The 19,672-nt window shown below is 30.7% G+C and overlaps 1 pseudogene; it reads left to right on the forward strand.

Annotated features, from left to right (window-relative positions):
* Positions 1–8,801: 8,801 nt before the first annotated feature.
* Positions 8,802–18,432, forward strand: LOC114372078 (annotated as a pseudogene).
* The last annotated feature ends 1,240 nt before the right edge of the window (positions 18,433–19,672 follow it).

A 19,672-nucleotide genomic window follows, 5' to 3' on the forward strand; every position in this document is an offset into this window, starting at 1 on the left:
GGTTTGGAGTGAAATTAGGTAAATTAAGTTTTTTCATAGGAGGGATCATGATTAGAGTATATAAGTAAATGTAGGTGATAATTGAAATAATATTAAATAGAAAAAAAAATTTAACATTTTATCCAGAATAGTTTTGATAAGTTAAGTCCTAATACCTTCATAGTTTGAATCAACCTTTACTTCACCGTTCCAAGTGTTTATTTTTTCTTACCCTTACATGTTTTAGATAATTACTTTAATTTTATATTAATTTATTTTTAATTTTTTATCTCTCAAATCTTTAATTTCATTTATTAATTGCTTGAAAAATTAGATAAGTACAACCCTGATTACAAAAAAAATTCTCACGAACTAGACATTCAGACTTTTGTTTTATTTTAGTACTTTGAATAATTTAATACGTTTGGGAATGTGTTAAGACTCCTTGTGGTGGTATATAACAATATTCTAGTTTTTTGGTGGTTAGGTCCCTGATGAGTATATGTCTATGGGAGCAATAGTCTCCTCTACTTTGTTCATGTTGTTTGGGCATCTTGTGCCGTTTTAACGTGTGTTTGGATCACTGGTGGGACAATCCGAAATGGAGGTCGGAGAAACAACAATACTCATGCTTCTGCGACGAAGCAGTCTCAGACTTCGTTCTACTGCAATTCTACCGAAGAACCAGACACGCCCTTAGTAATATATTCGTTCTGCTTGTAACAAAAAATTCTTTATGAAAAGATTTTAGTTAAGTATGCAGCCATGAATATCTCTTGAGTTGGATGTCAATAACGAGTTTCCACTGCCAGAAATAGTAAGCATGACTTCATGGAAGAATCATTAAGAAAAACCATTGATTCATGAATAGGACGATGACAACCGCTAAACATCAAATCATGACAAGTTAACAGTTAGTTCATTATTTGAACATCGAATCAGGGTAGAAAATAATGAGTACACGCTCAAATTTTAGTAGATACATAAAAAGATGAATAAAAAAGAAATACCTAAAGAGATCACTACTAGAATTTTTCACGATGATAGTTGCCTTCCACGAAATTAAAAATAAAAATAAAAATAGTTGATTCGTGAATAGTAGGATGATGACAACCGCTAAACATCAAATCATGTCAAGTTAATAACATATTTGAACATCGAATCAGGGTAGAGAATAATGAGTACATGCACAAATTGAAGGGTGGAAATTTTCTTTAGTAGATAGAAATAATTTGTGGTGTTCGGTAGGTAAGATTTAAGGAGAATTAATTTTAAAATCGGTTGAAATCATTGCATTATTTCTCACTTATTTTTATGCAATTTTTTATTTTTATTTCTTCTTTATTTTTCTTCAACCAATTACATTTAATGTTCACTTTATTTTCATCTATTTCCATTCATAATTTTATCTATTAAATTTTTTCTCATCTTTACCAAATAGGACTTTCAAAGAGATGATAGAAATAAAGTACGTAAAAATAAAATAAATAATAAAATATGTGAGAAATAAAATAAAAATAAAAATTATTTAGTTGAAGAGAAATAAATAAAATATGAGAAAAGAGAGACGAGTGAAAATAAGTAAAAAATAATATAATAAGTCTCACGTATTTTAAATTTATTTTCACTCTAACCTATTCTACCAAATAAACTATATTCTTTTCCTTTCTGTTTCTTATTTAATAAATAGAGGCTTAATATGATATAATGTGATGACAAGATACATAAAATAAATAAATAATAGCGGCTAATAGGATATTTAGAATAACAAATATGTTTATATATCATGATTGGATCAGAACAAGTACAATTTCAGGGAGCAGGACTACTTGTGGTTAATAAAGAACTATAAGGTGATCGTGTTGTTTCAAATTCAATAGTGTAAAAGTTTTTAGGGTAAATGATTATTTTGATATTTTAATATATAAATTAGTGACAATTTAATTTTTGAAATAATAAAAATTTTAATTTAATTTTAAATGTGTAAAAAATATGATGATTATGTTAAATGTATAATTTAGTCATAAAATTATTCTTAAATTTTATCTTAATATTAAATTAATATTAAATTGATCTTCAAATATTATATGATAAAATAATTTTATAAAATTTAACACAGAACGTAAATGACACATTTAGAGATGAAAGCAAAATTTATCTTTTAAATTATCAAATGGTTTATATATTTTGGATCAAAATAGTTATTTATTCATTTTTTGAACTCTTGTTTCATTTTATAATATAACGTACAAATTTTAATTTTAATGTTTGGGTTCCTTCATTTGAAAATTCAACTGCGGAGAAAAGTAAGAAAACTCTGATCCGAGAGTCAAAGAGACTAAAGAGAGTGATGGGCTTTAAAAATAATAATAATAATAGGAAAAATAACTAATCATGATATTGTTAAATTTTTAAAATATCAAACATTATTAGTGGGGCTTTCTTTTTTGGGTCTTCACTGAAGAAGGATAAGGTATTAAAGTAGAAATACAAATGTTAAATTTGTACATGTCAAAGGGCAAGTTGACCATGAGCGTCAGACACTAGCCACACCCAATAGATTAATTTTTATTCTTGGGATGTTTTCAACCTACTTCATCTGAGAATAATTTTACTTGTAGAATGTGAATGTCATTGGTCCAAAAAAAATTTAGATATTAAAATAATCAAACATAAATTTTTTTTATAAATTATTCTATCACATGGAATCTTATGTCATTGCACTAATCTATTTTGTGGATTAGTCATGAATGAGTTGATACATTAATTTGAGATTTTAAAAATCTTTTATTAATCCCTAATTTCACAAAATTGATATTTTTTTATTTTTATGAAAAAAATAAACAAATAAAGAAAAGAAGAATAAAAGTAACTTTTTTTATAAAGTTAGAGATTAAAATATTTTTTAAAAAACCTAACACACTAAAATGTGTAGTCTTACAATTTTAAACAGTTTTTAATAGTAGAATTTTGAAAAACAGTTTTAGCATTTACACTTAAAGTAACAACATACAATATAGAAATTTCAACACTATGTATTGATCACAAAATCACTCAACTCTTTTGTAAGTTTAAGGTGTATTACAATTGGGTAAAATTACACCCCATAATAATGAGATATCACACATAAATAAATTAAAAAAAAAACAACATAAAGAAAAAGGAAAAACAACAAATTTATTTTAATGTGATTTAGTCCTTCATGTCTACATCTAAAACACATTTATTTAAAGTGATTTGGTGTGCATTGATCAAAGTTTAGCACTGTTGAACATGTGGAAAAAAAAGTGAAAAAGAGAAACTACATAGTGTGTGTTTAGGATCAATCCAACAATAATGGATATTTAAAGTAAATTTTAAAAGATTATTTTTATTTTAAATGTGTTGGGTCTTTTTATTAACATGTGATATTTTTATAAATATAAGATCCTTTTTTACTTTATAAAGACTAATAACAAATGTTTTTTTTTTATAATAAGTCTAATCTAAAGTTTAAGTTTTAGTTATTTTATTTTCGGGTCCAACACTTATAACACCTTTTATATACACACCTTAAGCCAAATTTTCATGTCATTGGACTTTTTCTGTTACATCTTCATCAGGACTTTGTCATAACGCATCTTATAGGCTCTTCACACCTCAGTATTGTGTAAGCAAGCATGAGTGACTTTGAATTTTGCTGAGGAACTTTGGTGCGTGTTTGTATTCAAAAAAAAATCATTCAAAATCATGTTAAAATATCATGTATCATAATTTTAGACAAGTTTTTACACATGTTTCAGAAGGAGAAATTGATTTTGAATTTAAAATTAATTTTAATTAAATTATAACAACTTTAAATTTTTGTATTAGATCAAATTATACTGAATTTTACTATAAACATATTTTTAAAATAAAAATCATTTAGGCATAAATTACTTTACTTTAAAATTTATTTTGGTCAAAATTAATTTCTTTTAAAATAAATTTCGCAAGACACACTTTGGGGGGAGGTCCGCATTGGGAATTAGCCTCACTTGAGGTATGCATACCTCATGAGAATTTTGGAGAGTTTAAAGTGTTGAAAGTACGTGATTATAATTCATAGTTAACATTTTTTTTCTAAGACTTGTGTTAATTTGTATACTAGCTATATACAAAACAAAAATTAAAATGATGTTGTCAAGATAGTGCAAAAAGAATAAAGGCATTGTGTCTGGTGGAAACAAAGTAAAAAAGATACTCATAACTATAATATAATATAAATAATTTAAAAAAAAAAACTGTAGCGTCCATGATAGAAGCTGACACTCTATTACAGTAATGACCAGTAAGATCGTAGCAGTGACCAACCAAATAGAAATCATATCACACCCAGCCATGAACCCAAAACAAAACCTAATAGACGCAAACATATGATTATAAAAGGCAAATTAAAGCTTAAACAAAGTTCTACAGTACTTAATTTACTACTTAGCATTAAGTAATAATAACATAGGTCTTCTACCAAAGCCATTTTCCTTATGCATGTGGTGGAACTGGTAGTGACACGCCAGCACCGGGAATAGTGGGCAAAGAAGGGGTACCGGTACAACCACCAGGGAAAGTGCAAAACCCAGATGGGCCAAAGCCCACACCGGTGAAGCTGAAACCTGGGCTTGGGCTTGGAAATATCCCACCAAGGAAGGTCTCGGGCTGATCCACATTCTCTTGCTTCAGTAATCGTCCCCCTTCAACATTTGAAGCAATTAGCACCAGCACCACCATGGCCAACATCACCACCACCTTTGCCACTCTCTCCATTTTTTGTAACTTTAAATATCTTGTTTCTCACTCACTCCTCTCTTTGTAAGAGCACTTAGCTAGGTTTGGATTATGAGAATGCTGACATTTCTTTCCCTTTTATAGTGCCTATACTTTTGCCACCATTTCTACCTAAACGCTTTACAATTAAATTTAAATGTTATTGTTATCTTTCAACTGGAAAAGAAAAATATTAAACTTATACTTTTCATACAAAGTATTTTTCTACAACATTGTTACTTTTATATATTTCTATCACTACTTTTTAGTTTCTTTTTACTGCAGTATATATCTTTTTTAATATAAAAATATAAAGAAATAATTATTTAGAGCTTAGTTTTATGTTAGTGTAAAACTTTTACACCATTATTATAAAAGCTAATAAATTTATCATGACAATTTATGATTAAATGATAGTTCCTTCCAATTGAATTCTTTAATTCAATAGCAAGTTCATGAAAAATTTAAAACTTATTTTACTAATAAAGTAATAATTAATTTAAGTAAAATGGTTAAAGAATTAATAAATAGAATTTATTATTATTAACCACAAGTACATCTGTCCGAAGATGTGAAAATCATTGTTCCTGCCCTTCCTGGTGAAGCACAACACACATAAGTAAATTTTAAGATCATTTATTATGATAGTTGTGAATTAATGAATTTGCCCAACTAACCAAAGTTAATTACATTGACAGAGTCCTTAAAAAGGGTCAGGGTCCTTAAAAATCTCTGGACATTGACAGAGGAGTTAATTACATTGCCAAGTTCTTGTACGGAGCCTTACCAACTTAACATCTGTCCGACTCAGAGTCCAATAGGTTGGAGACTGGAGAGAGCTAAGCAGTAATTAAAAGCATTTGTCACTCATGGTAAAAGTGACACCCTGTTTTTTTTTTTTCCCTAAGGAATGACGGGTGATTTATTAAAATGGGTTTAAAATTAAAACTAATTATTATAATAAATTGGTCAACAAAATATTTATCAAAATAAATGATTTTTTGTCTAGGAAGTATAATCTAAGATGTAATCTTAGTAAATTTCATTTTATTAGCGTCAATCAAGTCGACACTAAATATTCATTTTAATTACTAAAATCTTATAATATTTTTCATTCAATTTAAATTTAACCAAACCAATGCAACATATCAATCATGTTTATGTTATATTGATGAAATTATTTATAATAAATATTAATTAAAAAAGGTGTAAGTCCTATTAGTAACAAGAATGTAGTAACAGAAATATGTATTTTAATTTTTTTTATATCAAAGAATGAAGTAATACAAATATGTATTTTAGTATTGTTATAATATATTATAAATCATGATAGATAAAAATTATTATATTTTTTTCCTCTAACATCTCTTTGTATAGGTTATTATCGTCTAATATTGAAAAAAAGTTTTAGCTTTAAAAAACATCATTTTGAGCCAAAAAAAAATCGTTTAAACCTCAATTTTTTTATATAATATTTTTTAAAAATCCATTTGTACATAATTCTTTCAAGTATCCCAATAACATATTTTTTAGGTTTTGATTTATTTATATTATATATTTTTGGTATAATAAAAAATATTCATTTAGTCATAATATTACTTTATCTAAAATATCATTATTAATATTTTATATCTCTACGAATCACATCAAGAATTTTGCAACAACTCACATTTTATTCAACGAATTGAATTAGACTCTTATGATAAAATATATTATTTTATTAAATAAATATATTTATAAAAAAAGAAAATTAAAATTATAGTTGTAACAATATTTTGAATAATTGTCTAACATTTTATTATATAATTATATTTCATTGTAATCTTTATAATTATAATATACTCTTCATTTTTTTACTTATATTTATAATCTTAACTAAAAATTGAAATAAAGATTAACAAAGTACATAGGAATAAAAATAAAATATGAGTGAGTTTATTTAAATTTATTTTTTCAATAAAATAAGTGATTTTTCATTTGAAAAAAGATGTTTTGGGTTGGTTTAATCAACACTAAATTGAATGAAAATACATGGAACCACGTGTCAACAATTCCTTAATTATAATAATTATTTGTTTGGCATATTTTAGTAAGTTTTTTCTTTTTCAAAGCCAAGTTTTACAAGCTTTCACTGTATCGTACATAAAGAGATACACATGATTATCCCACAAACTTACGTTCTTTTATATAAGAGTGATGATATTTGTAAATTTCAGTCTCTTATAATTTATTTTCATCATATTTTCTCTATCTTTTCCTTCATATTTATTATTTTTTCTTTTTCTCCCTATCTCTCTCCATCTTAAAATAATTTCTTTTGTAAATATTGAACACTCATATTCGAGTAATCAAATTTGACACTTTCATTTTTTTAGTCACTAGTTTTTTTAGTGATATTAAACTCGATTCAAGTCATTCCAGTAATTGAAAATCTTTACGTGAATGATATAATAGTCTAGCCTCATATAATGAGTATATCGTCAATTCTAGTTACGATTGTCTATTGAACTCGAAGGTCCAAAATAAAGACAATGACCATTAGTAAAGGTTGCAAAAGATAGGAGTTGCTAAAAAAGTTTAGCATCTTATTATTTGGTTAATTAGTTTGTCATGAAGTCTTTCCTTATAAATCTTATTAGATACAATTGACCTTTATCTAATTCTATTATTTGCACTTGATCATATGCTGAAGAGAGTATCATTTTTATTAAGAATCTGCTCCAAGTCTAACAATGAGTTTGTATTCAATTTTACTTGAATCCTATTTTTTCAGTTTGGATAACTATAGCTAGATGTGTAAGTTTACTTATGGCCAATTTTGCACTTTTATTATTTCATCCTTTGGAGGTTGTGGATGTTTTTGAATATTGAAGTGTTGCCTAATAAAAGTCTTGGAATAAGCAGTGTTTTGATGAACAATCTAACAAGTAAACTGACTTGGTATTCGTTTTTTTTTATGTTTCTATTAAACATTAGATTACTGTGTGTGTTATCACTATGTGTTAAACAAAACTTCTCTTCTTCTTGGGCACTAGGGTTCCTAGTGTTGGTGTGATCGCCAGACGCCCAAGTAACAAAATAATTAGTTTTCTTTTTTGCCTTCACTGCAGTCGATGCTCCACAGTTATTCCTTGATGCCCTAGTGACAATGTTCACTATTCCTCTGTCTCATTTTTCATAGTTGCAAGTTACATTCCTAACTATGTCATTTACATATAAAAAAATACTTTAGGGCGCAAACAAAGTTAAAAAAGCAAAAACAAATTGTTAAACTCCGTTAAAAAGTGTAGGAAGAACAAATATTTCACATGATTATCATTTTTCTAGGTTTGGTGTGGTTATTCAAAATGATCTTTGTGGTTATGTTTTAAGTTTCTCGCATACTGGAATTAATCAATATCTATGTTGAATTTATGACTTTAAAATTGGTCTATCCTTAACTTTGAACGAAGAAATTTGTCATTTGAAAAAAAAAAGGATTTGTAGCTTTAGTGTGACGTTCTATTTTATCTTGATTCTTAACTAATCTCATTAAAGATGTTATGGTTCATATCAATAAGCTTGCTTGCATCATTTTAGAGAGTAGGAATCTAATTATTCCTTAATTGAGTGGTAGAGTTGGATCAACTTTTATAGAAAGGTAATTATATTATGCTAATTGTTTTGCTAAAATGGGAACAAAAATTAAAACTAATGTAAAAATTGGGGAACTCCTTTTTTGTGGTCTTTAGCTCCAGGCTTATATGATTGGAATAGAGTTTTGTGAAGGCTTATTTTGTTTTCATGAATGTTTTACTTCTATGTAGAAAAGCATAGTTTTATAAAATTTAATGACTGTTATTTTTTTTCTTTTATATATATATATATTGTTTTTTTTAAGAATATGAAAATTTATATTATACAATTATATTCAGAATAATGTATAGTTAACACAAGTGAGGAGGGATGAAATGAAATTATTTTATAAGTCTGTAATACAAAACGATAATGAAAAATAAAATAAAAAAGATTAAAAATATTTTGTTTGCAAATGCAACCACTAACACCCGTTTCTCCAGACCAACAACGTATCTGGAAATTTAGGTGAAGTCATTTTCCTTTTCCATTTTCCAGTTTCCACTAATTGGTGTCATATGAAACAAAAGTTGTAGTAATATTTTGGATTTTTGGTGTTGAGTGAATCAAATAAAAAAAAATGAAATACGATTATTGCGAGAGTATGAAGAAGAAGAAGGGCTTGTGATAGCAGCGAGAACTAGGACATGGTGTAACAAGCATTGAGCAAGTGATTCAATCGAATATCCCTATTCCGATTCACCACATGCCTCTCCGATCTAATTCCTATCCCATCAGCATCGGTAAGTCTTTCATTCTGTTCTGCCGCGATCTCCGATTCACTTTCACCTTTTTCGATCCGTCTCTTAGTTCATTGTGTTTTTTTTTTTTTTTCAGTTTCCTGAATTGAGTGAAATGCCTTTTGTACTGTGTTAGACACTTTGTGGCTTTTTCTGCATCGGTTGTATCGAATTGCTTTCTCTTGCAGGCTTGGTGATGGTTGAAGTGGAACCAAAGCTATGAATTAATTTAAAACCTAACAAGTGGTTCGGATTATTGTTATTGTTGTGTTGTGTAAACTATGGGGACTGAAAACCCTTGTCGTCCAACCTATCCTTCAAGGCCACCCTTTGCTGCTGCAGCACAGGGTGTGACACCTTTTGCACCAACTGGTGGTGCCATGGTTGGATTAGAGCCTCCTTCTTTTCGACCTACTCCTCCTGCTCCACCCTTGGCTTCCACACCATTTTCATCATCCGGGCCAGCAGTTCGACCCTGGGTGCCACATTTTAGACCCGTGCCACCGGGGCAGTTTAATGACCCTTCAGTGCCTCCTCCTCCTTCCAATTTCCCACCTGCTGGTGGACCTTTCCAGCATTTTCCAGGGCAACATTTTTCCTCAAATGCTCAAGCACCTTCCCCACATGTTCCGCCTATGGGACAACCGGCAATTCAACCTTCTGCTGGTCAAACACACCCTTTTCCACCTTCTCTTCAGCCGCAACCTTGGCCGCAGTCACAGACCCTTTTGTTTCAATGGGGTCTCCCTCTCCTGCACTTTCAGGTTCGAGTGCTCCTCCTCCTGTGTTTCAGCTATCTTTTCCTGGATATGCACAAAAACAGGCTGGTGCAGATATTCAAGCTCCACCTATGCATTCCTCTCACCCTTCCAATCAAGGAAATTATGGACCTATCCCACCTGCAGCATCTTTGCCTTTTCAACCTCATCAAGGAGGTTATGTTTCGCAGCCCCCAATGGCTGCTCCGTTAGGCATCCAGCCCATGCAACACCCAGGATCTGGACCGCCTATAGGTGATGTTCAGGGTTTGACAGAAGACTTCAATTCGCTATCAATTCAAGCTCGTCCTGGACTCGTGGAGTCGTCCATTGATGCTAACGAACTGCCTAGGCCATTGGATGGTGACGGGGAGCCAAAGTCTTTATCTGAGATGTATCCCATGAACTGCAATTCTAGATATCTACGTCTCACAACCAGTGCAATTCCTATCTCACAGTCCTTATGTTCGAGGTGGCCTCTTCCTCTTGGAGCAGTTGTATGTCCGCTTGCAGAATATCCTGATGGGGTTAGTGCCTCACTATTCTGTTTGATTGGCAGTTACTCATACTGGCCATGTTGTTTTTTTTCTTTGTGCATTACTGCTCTTATGTTTCTTTGATTTCAGGAAGAGGTACCCATAGTTAATTTTGCCGCATCTGCCGTTGTACGTTGTAGGAGATGCTGCACATATGTCAATCCATATGTGACATTTACTGAAGGTGGAAGAAAGTTCCGGTGCAACACCTGCTCCTTGCTTAATGAAGGTACTTTACATTCACGTACTTCACAATTTTAAGATAATAAAAGAAGAGAATTAAAGTAATTGAATCTCTATTGAGGAAAATGACCTAAACTTCAGTCCATCACATTTTGGAATAAGAACATGCTTAATGTTTCTTATTAAAATCAAAGTAATGTGCATATATAAAGAAGAAAATTGAAGTAATTAAGTCTCTGTCTAGGAGATATTGATATATGATTTGAAACAAGAACATACTTAGTGGTTCTGAAAATTCATTACTTTATGTATTTTTACCATTTTATTGAATATGTGCCCGTAGGGTCACTTGATTAAATCATGCATATACTTGGCTTGTTACCTTTACAAGGTGGATTGTAGTTTCAGTGACCACATGATTGGTTTAATATATTTTTCTTAAGAGCTAATATATTGAGTGTTATGGTGTCAATCCAGATTGGTAACATTTTTAATGAAGATCTTCTATAATGGAAGTTGTGTGTTTGCCTTGACTGTAACTTGCACATGTAATTGGTTTAATATTTCTTACTTAAGATGCTAATATATTGTACCTTATGTACAGTTCCTAGTGAATATTATGCACAATTAGATGCCACTGGCAGAAGAATTGATTTGAATCAACGACCTGAGCTTACAAAGGGTACTGTAGAATATGTTGCCCCAATAGATTATATGGTGCGGCCTCCTATGCCTCCAGTATATTTCTTCCTCATTGATGTTTCCATAACTGCATTTAGAAGTGGAATGATTGAGGTAAGCACTTCACTTTCTAGCTCTTTAATCTTTAATAAGTTTTGTTATGTAATGATTGATGATTCCATTTTTTTGAGTGGCAATTGTTTGGTTCATATGAAATTTAGCTTATGCACAACTGAAGCTTGGAAGCAGTGTATAATTTGTACTCCATTTCTTAACCAGATAATGGGGTTTTTAGGTCTGATTTAAGAAAATAATTATACTAATATGCAATATTTGTTTGTATTTTAGCATGAATTGAATAGTTGGAGCCCAGTTAGCCAGGTGCATGTGATCTATTTTGTCCGACCAGCCTGAACAAAAGATTGGGCTATAATGTATTGTCTTAAGATTAGTTTATTTAGAGTTTTAGACAATCAAGTGATCTGCTCACCAAAATCTGTTATTTTAGATTTTCACTAAACTTTTGATATTATGAACCCATTTGTACTGCTTTTTTCCCTGAAAAAATAACTTTTATTTTGAAAAAAAAATCACTTTTAAGATTGTTTAGTGTTTGTTCAAGTTTTTGAAGAAAAAAATGATTTATGATTATTTTGAAAAGTTCTTTTCAGTAGGTTGCAAAAAAAAACTGTATTTATAATTACCTTTCAAAATAAAAGTTTATAATTGTAACCAAACAAAAGAAATTTCTGCTTTTCATAAAATCTCAAAAGAACAAATCACTTTTTTTATCATTCTTAAAATCACTTTAAAAAGCTTAAATAAATAGGTCGTATATCTTGTAGATTATTTTTAGCATTATACAACTGGGCTGAACTGACTGTTTTGGCCACGAACCAGCTATGTCACCAACTGGATTAACCTGTAAAAATCGGCCTTTATGTTGAATTGGTAATAAAGCGTCCAGCTATTAAAACTGGATCAGTCTAGCAAAGTAGCAATCTGTTTGAGCTGAAACGGGTTTTGTATAAATGGCCAGTCTATACTTTGTCAGCCTGCAAACACTGAGAACAACAACTGATGTGTACCTGCAAATCAGTTCTTGCTTCCAAATGCTGCCATTATAGACCCACATGCACAACAGAAGAAAAAAAGAAGAGGTAGGATTGGACCAAGGGGGAAAGCACGCGCAGAAAGGGAGGAAAGAGAAAGAAGGGATTTATTTTGTGCTTTATGAGCACGTTTGAATTATTTGCGTAGAATTACTTGAGTAGAATGTATTTTAAAGAATTAATTTTTGGAAGAATAAGTTTTACTTTTGAAAATATTTGCTAAAAGCAACTTTGATAGATTGAGTTTTGCTTGAATATTGTTAGTAAAAATTACCTTTTTATTGTAAATACACTCATTTTGTTCTATCTGTGAAACTGTTTTTAGAATATTTATAATTTGTTATGGAAAAAATTGTCAAATTATACCAATAATGTCCAAAAAGGCATTTGCCCAAACGTAACAAAATGTTATGGCTTAGCTCTTTAACAAATGTTTTTTCTGGGCAACTTTGGTTTATAGATTGTATTTTACAATTCAGAGTTATTATGGAGGTGTCATCCAAACTCACTATTAATGATGATTGATGTTGTTCTTATTGCAGGTTGTGGCCCAAACAATCAGGTCATGCTTAGATGAGTTGCCTGGCTTTCCACGAACACAAATTGGGTTTGCAACTTTTGACAGCACAATACATTTTTATAACATGAAGGTTTGTAGTATTATAGTATTACCATTGTTAATATATGTCCGTATTTGCCTTATTAGTTGGTATACTTTATGCTAATTATTCTATATTACACTTTTCCAGTCATCCTTGGCTCAACCACAGATGTTGGTGGTCTCAGATCTGGATGACATATTTGTTCCCCTGCCGGATGATCTCCTTGTATCAGAATCAAGAAGTGTGGTCGAAACCTTTCTTGATAGTCTGCCATCCATGTTCCAGGACAACATGAATTTGGAATCTGCATTTGGTCCTGCTCTTAAGGCTGCCTTTATGATTATGGTATGCTAGTCCCTTTTTACCTATATTATTATTATGAGTTTTTTTCTGGCCATGACTCATAAGTAGTAGTGAGCTTTTTTTACACCAAATGCATTGGATATAGTTTTCTATTATTGAAACAATGCTACAGTATGATTTAAAAGATTAGTTTCCATGGTAAATTGCAAGAGGATAAATGAAATTGAGTGTTGTTGATGCAAACTTACTTTAGTTATAATTTTCTATTATATATATATATATATATATATATATATATATATATATATATTTCCTGGGATTATGGTAGAAAAATCTTAATGCAGTTCTAGAAAATCCATCAAACATGACAACTATTATTGGAATATCTTATTTAAATTTTAATATTCAAGACCTTGTTCAGTTGCAAGGATTTCAAGTCTTGCTAGGCACTCTAAACGACCAGAAAGTCATTGAATAAGTCTGATATATCATATTGAAGCAAGTTACATGCACAGGAATGGAATCCATGGTTTGCTAAATTTAAAGGACCATTCACTTAGAATGTGGAATTTCAGTGCATGTTTTCCACCCCAATCCCAATTTCTTATGCATTTCACTGTTGTGAACTTTCCCTGCCTCTTTATACAGAGTCAACTTGGAGGGAAATTGTTAATTTTTCAAAACACACTCCCATCTCTTGGTGTTGGTCGCTTGAAATTACGTGGAGATGATTCTAAAGTTTATGGCACAGATAAAGAACATGTGTTAAGATTGCCAGAAGATCCCTTTTACAAGCAAATGGCTGCTGAGTTTTCTAAATGCCAGATCTTAGTGAATATGTATGCATTCAGTGATAAGTACACTGACATAGCATCTCTAGTTAAATATTTACAATTCCTTCAACTTCTCCGTGGGATTGATATTTATGATGATTCTATGTTGACAGTGTTATTTTATGATGGTTTGCCACACTTTTTATGTTTTCTTTTTCTTTTTCAAAAACTAATTTTCATAAAATTTCCTTAGTTCTCATGATCTTCACTTCATTTGGACTTTTGAATCATAAACTTATTGAATGAGTACACCATAATTTTACTCAGCTGTGCTGTGTGATTAAGGATGGGTGGAATATGAACTAATAGGGCCACTCAAATACGAGTAAAGGGTTACCTCCCGTTCTTTAACTGCTTAGTTGGCATTGGCCAATTGTTTGATGATGCTTGCTATTTGGCTGTGAACAAATGCATGTATTTTCTTTCTTTGTAATTCTGTTAAATTTGCTTCCCTCAGTATAAGTGGTCTTATTCTAATCACATAGTCTTGCATGCTAACAATCTTATAGTTATACTTATAGGTGACGACTAACAAAGTGCACTATCTGCTTATAATTTACTATTTATAGGAACTCTGGCAAAATATACTGTTGGTCAAGTGTATTACTATCCAGCTTTCCAATCAGTCATTCATGGGGAGAAACTACAAAATGAGCTAAGGAGAGACCTTACCAGAGAAACTGGCTGGGAAGCTGTATTGCGAATTAGATGTGCAAAAGGTTTGTGTATTCATGAGAGTTTAACCTTGCTTGCCTTTTGTTTTTCTTGTCTTATGCAGCAAGTATGCAATTATATAAATTTATAAACAAATATATAGCTGATAATTGCTTTTATGCTTTTAGGTGTCTGATTCACAACTTATCATGGAAACTTTATGCTAAGGTCCACAGATTTGTTAGCACTTCCAGCTGTCGATTGTGATAAGGCATATGCCATGCAGCTATCTCTTGAAGAAACATTATTGACAACTCAGACAATGTATTTCCAAGTTGCATTGTTGTATCCTTTCTTCCATAATCCTTTAGATGAGTTATAATTATAGTGCATGCATATCTTCATCTTTTCTGGTGATTTTGAATAATTTGTTTTATGATACTGCCATTCGAGATAGATGTATAAGCTCATTCTTGCAGCATAATCATCCATGTTAATCACGAGGCTTGTCTCATCCATCACATTTTTGCATTAAGAGATTATCTTTTTGACTTTTTGAAGATTGTTGTTATTTTTTTAACAAGAATCAATGATATCCAATTAAATTTTGATCAAGTTAGCAGCAATATATAGTTGGGATCTATGATGATTCCTATACGAGGTGCTGTCATCTTGCAACTTTTCATAGTCCATCCTTCTCTTTTCTTTCTTGATTTTGGTGTGGCACTTGCACTTGGAATGAAAAAAATGAAATGAACTTATTTTATCTTTTTTCATTTTTGCTTCAGCACATTTTATCAATTTTTTTTTATTTCTTCTGTTTTACATCAATGTAGATGTCTGTCATGCTTGTTATTCAGTTGAGGTCATTATGGCAGTATGAATAGAATCTGAAACTTCTATAAAAAAGGGTTTCATCCCTAACAACTAAAATAGGTATACTGCATCTTGCGGAGAAAGGCGAATCAGAGTACACACAGCGGCAGTTCCAGTAGTTACAGACTAGGCAGATATGTATCGCCTGGCTAATACTGGTGCAATTTTATCTCTGTTTAGTAGGCTAGGTAGGGCAACATGACTTATATATTCTAGTGACATCATATGTTAGGATGATAGTTGCTTTCATCTTATTAAACAGTTCCTTCATATTTGCAGTAATTGAGAAAACATTGTCCCATAAACTGGAAGAAGCACGGAGTGTTGTACAACTAAGAATTGTGAAAGGCCTCCCAGAGTATCGAAATCTATATGCTGTGCAACATTGCTTGGTGAATAGGATGATATATCTTGAGTCATTAAAGTTCCTGCCCTTGTCTGGTTTAGCTCTTTGTAGATCAACACCTCTCCGTGGTGGGTATGGGGATGTTCCTCTAGATGAACAGTGTGCAGCAGGACACACAATGATGACCCTACCAATAAAAGTGTTGTTCAAACTTCTCTACCCCAGTTTGCTTCGAATTGATGAATATCTTCTAAAGGTATATATTTACTGCCTCTGAAAAGTCATCAATAAAAAGTTTAAATGTCTGCTCCTTAAATTGTTTCTGTTTCTGTGGTTTATGTCCAATGACTTCAGAAACATTGATAGAAGGTTACCTTTGACTGGGGAGAGCTTGGATTCTAGGGGCCTTTATATATATGACGATGGCTTGCAATTCATTATATGGTTTGGTAGACTGATTTCACCTGATATAGCTAAGAACTTACTTCGGTCGGACCTTGCAGAAGAGTTAGCAAAGGTATTGTATATTCAAGAAAGAGGAGAGAGGGAAAGAGAGTACAAGGGTTAATTATTTTTGTCATTTTAGGCAGTTCTGTATTCTAAAATTTTCATTTTTATCTCATCTTGTTCAAATTCTTCCAAAAGTGTTTGTTGGTTCTTCATTAAAACTTGTTATTGTTCAGTTCTTCTCTCTGCAATCTGCATGTCTGCACATGTATATGATTGTTGAATTATTAACAATTGTCATATTGACCTTGCTTGGCAAATTTAGGGAAATTGATATCATCAAGTATTTAAACAAATTGTTGATATTTTCTTGCATCAAGTATATTGAATACTAACCTTAAGATATATCACTGGAGTATTCAATAGGCTGATAAAAGAAACTGGAGTATTCAATAAATATATTTAGTATGCATTTCTCTGTGCTGCAGCTTCATGATAAAAAAAATGAATTCAACGATGGATTTTGTGTGAAATTTGTCGCTTAATTAGTTTATTCAATAAGATGAGATTGGTTTTGACTTACACCGGTTTTGATGGATATCTTAATCTATTAAATAACTTAGTAGATTTGTGATGTGTTCCTCCTCTGTCTGTCTTGTTGAATAACATTTGACCTCCATCTTGAACTGTGTATATGTTTTGTTTCCATAAACAGGTTACTCTTAAAGATAATGATAACGAAATGTCAAGGAAGCTGAAGAAGGTACTTAAGAAATTCAGAAGTACTGACCGTGCATATTACCAGTTGTGCCACGTTGTGAGGCAAGGCGAACACCCCAGAGAAGGATTCCTTCTTTCAAACCTATTTGAGGACCAAATGGGTGCTAATATTGGGTATGCTGATAGGATGCTACAGATTTCCCGACAAGTGCATCAAGCATAACATAGAGGTACAGATTGTAGTCTTTTATTAGGAGGTTTCAATTAAATCTGGTGGTTTGCATGCTGGCAATCAATAGACACCACCTTTTTTACCTGATGGATATCTTTTATCCTGTGGTAATTGTCCCTATTATATATGAGTGGCATTACAGTGCCCAGTCGTAATCAACATTACATATGGACTCTGAAGCAGTTTACATCCTTTAAATGAAATTTGGATCACCTAAAACTCTTCAAAATGAAAGCAAATTCTTGAGAAATACTGAGAATCCAGGACTCTTTGATGTTTTAAATAGGGGGAAACATTATGTAGACTAGTAAGAAAGTACTTTAGCGTGTGTAATATATATAAGATTAATCAAGTGAGAATCTGAGAGGTGAGAAGAGATTAATCTTAAAGTATTCAATCTTATATAAATGGTAAAGATTGCTTTTACTTAAATTCAATATTGATCATTCATTTGAGATCAAACAATCAAAGTTATCTCCTCTCATGCTCTCACTTGATATTTCCTCACTCCTCATGTATATTACGTAGTCTCTGCTTGAGATCAATACCTTTATTGATTTGAACATAATCATCTGTCTACTTTATGCGGTGGTTCTCTTTTTGATAGGGTTTTTTTGTCAGGTTTGTTACCTTTCTCGTAACTGATGGACCATTTCATTTCTACATTTGAGTTTATGCTTGGGGATGCATAGCAAGCGTGGATGCTTGACTTGGCTAATTGGTCGTGAGAAGGATGCTGTATGGAAACTGTAAGTTCGTCCCGGAATGTATCAATTAGGTGAACCAAAAATGCTAGGAATATATTCTATAGCACACTATTATGTATCTTAGATTCAAAGAGTTTTGCTGTCCTATAAATAGGAAATAAAACTTTTTTTTAGATAGGTTGCAATTTTCTGTGGTATATTTTCATTTTTGATAAGTTTTTTTTTTTTGTGGGGGCACAGAAAGAGAGGTATGTCAAAATGCTAATTCTTGAATTTTGTTTGGTGATACTTATTCCAAATCCAAATCATGACTACCTTGTCTGCAAGCTTCTTTTGATTTTGCACGATTTAGTTAGTTTTAATCTCTTATCTTTTTCGCTTAAAGATTAAATAGTGTAATATTAATGAAGGAAATATATGAAGAAAATTATTAAAGCATTGAGATAAAAAAATATTAAATTATAATTTATAAGTTCAAACGATACTAAAGTAAAATGTTTTTTTGTTGAGCAAAGGATTGAATAGACAAATTACAAAGGATGGGCTACTAAAGTAATGTTTTGAGGTAAGCTTATAAGTTAATGAGAGAAATTTAATTATTAAATATTTTTAGTTTGATATACAAATTTATAAAATAATTTGGCAAACACATTATTAATTATTTGTACGCGCACTGACAGTACATGTACTATCACTGATTATTATTAATGTTTCTTAAGAATAAAACTTTTGCATGTTGACTTTCTTAACTCCAAAATTGGATTAAATGGCAAGGATAGTTGATGTCATAAATATACAGTTATTAAAAATGTTTGTGTAATTAAAGTTGAATATTGGAAATAGAAGATAGATAATTAAAAAAAGAGTGAAAATAAAGTTGAATATTGAGTTGTTTATTTAAGAAAAATAGGTGAAAAATAGAGTAGAAATAAAATGAGTTGTTTAGTGTGAATGGAACGAGAGGAGAGAATTAAAATAAATGTATGAAAATTACTCTTATAACCTTATTAAAATAGGACGCACATTTGTGCCATAATTTAGTTTAGCTGATTAAATTTTTAATATAATCTATTAAATTGAAACATTTCAATTTATTATATTTTTCTCTCAATCGATTATTGATTGTTACAAGATTTGTAAATTGAATAATCAATTATATATATATATATATATATATATATATATATATATATATATATATATATATATATATATATATAATTGACTTGGAAATCAAAATTTAAGGATTGAATAGAAAAGAGAGGGAGAGACAGATTGTGGGTTGAAATTCTCCGCTAACATATTAACAAAAAAAAAATAATAACTAGCATTGACTTATAATTTATTATGAAGTGATAGCTGTGTATAAATTAGTTTCGTTTGTAGCCATTTAATAAATTTTTCTAAACTCTTAGAGTGTGTTTGGATGGAGAAATTTTAAATTCTTGAAAAATTTTAAATTTTAAGAATTTCAAATATTTCAATTGAAATTCTTTTATTTTCAAAATTTTGTATTTGGATAAAAAAATTAAAATTATGAGGATGAAAAAAAAAAAATATGATTGA

This window comes from Glycine soja, chromosome 10 (assembly GCF_004193775.1).
Source record: "Glycine soja cultivar W05 chromosome 10, ASM419377v2, whole genome shotgun sequence".
Classification (NCBI taxonomy): domain Eukaryota; kingdom Viridiplantae; phylum Streptophyta; class Magnoliopsida; order Fabales; family Fabaceae; genus Glycine; species Glycine soja.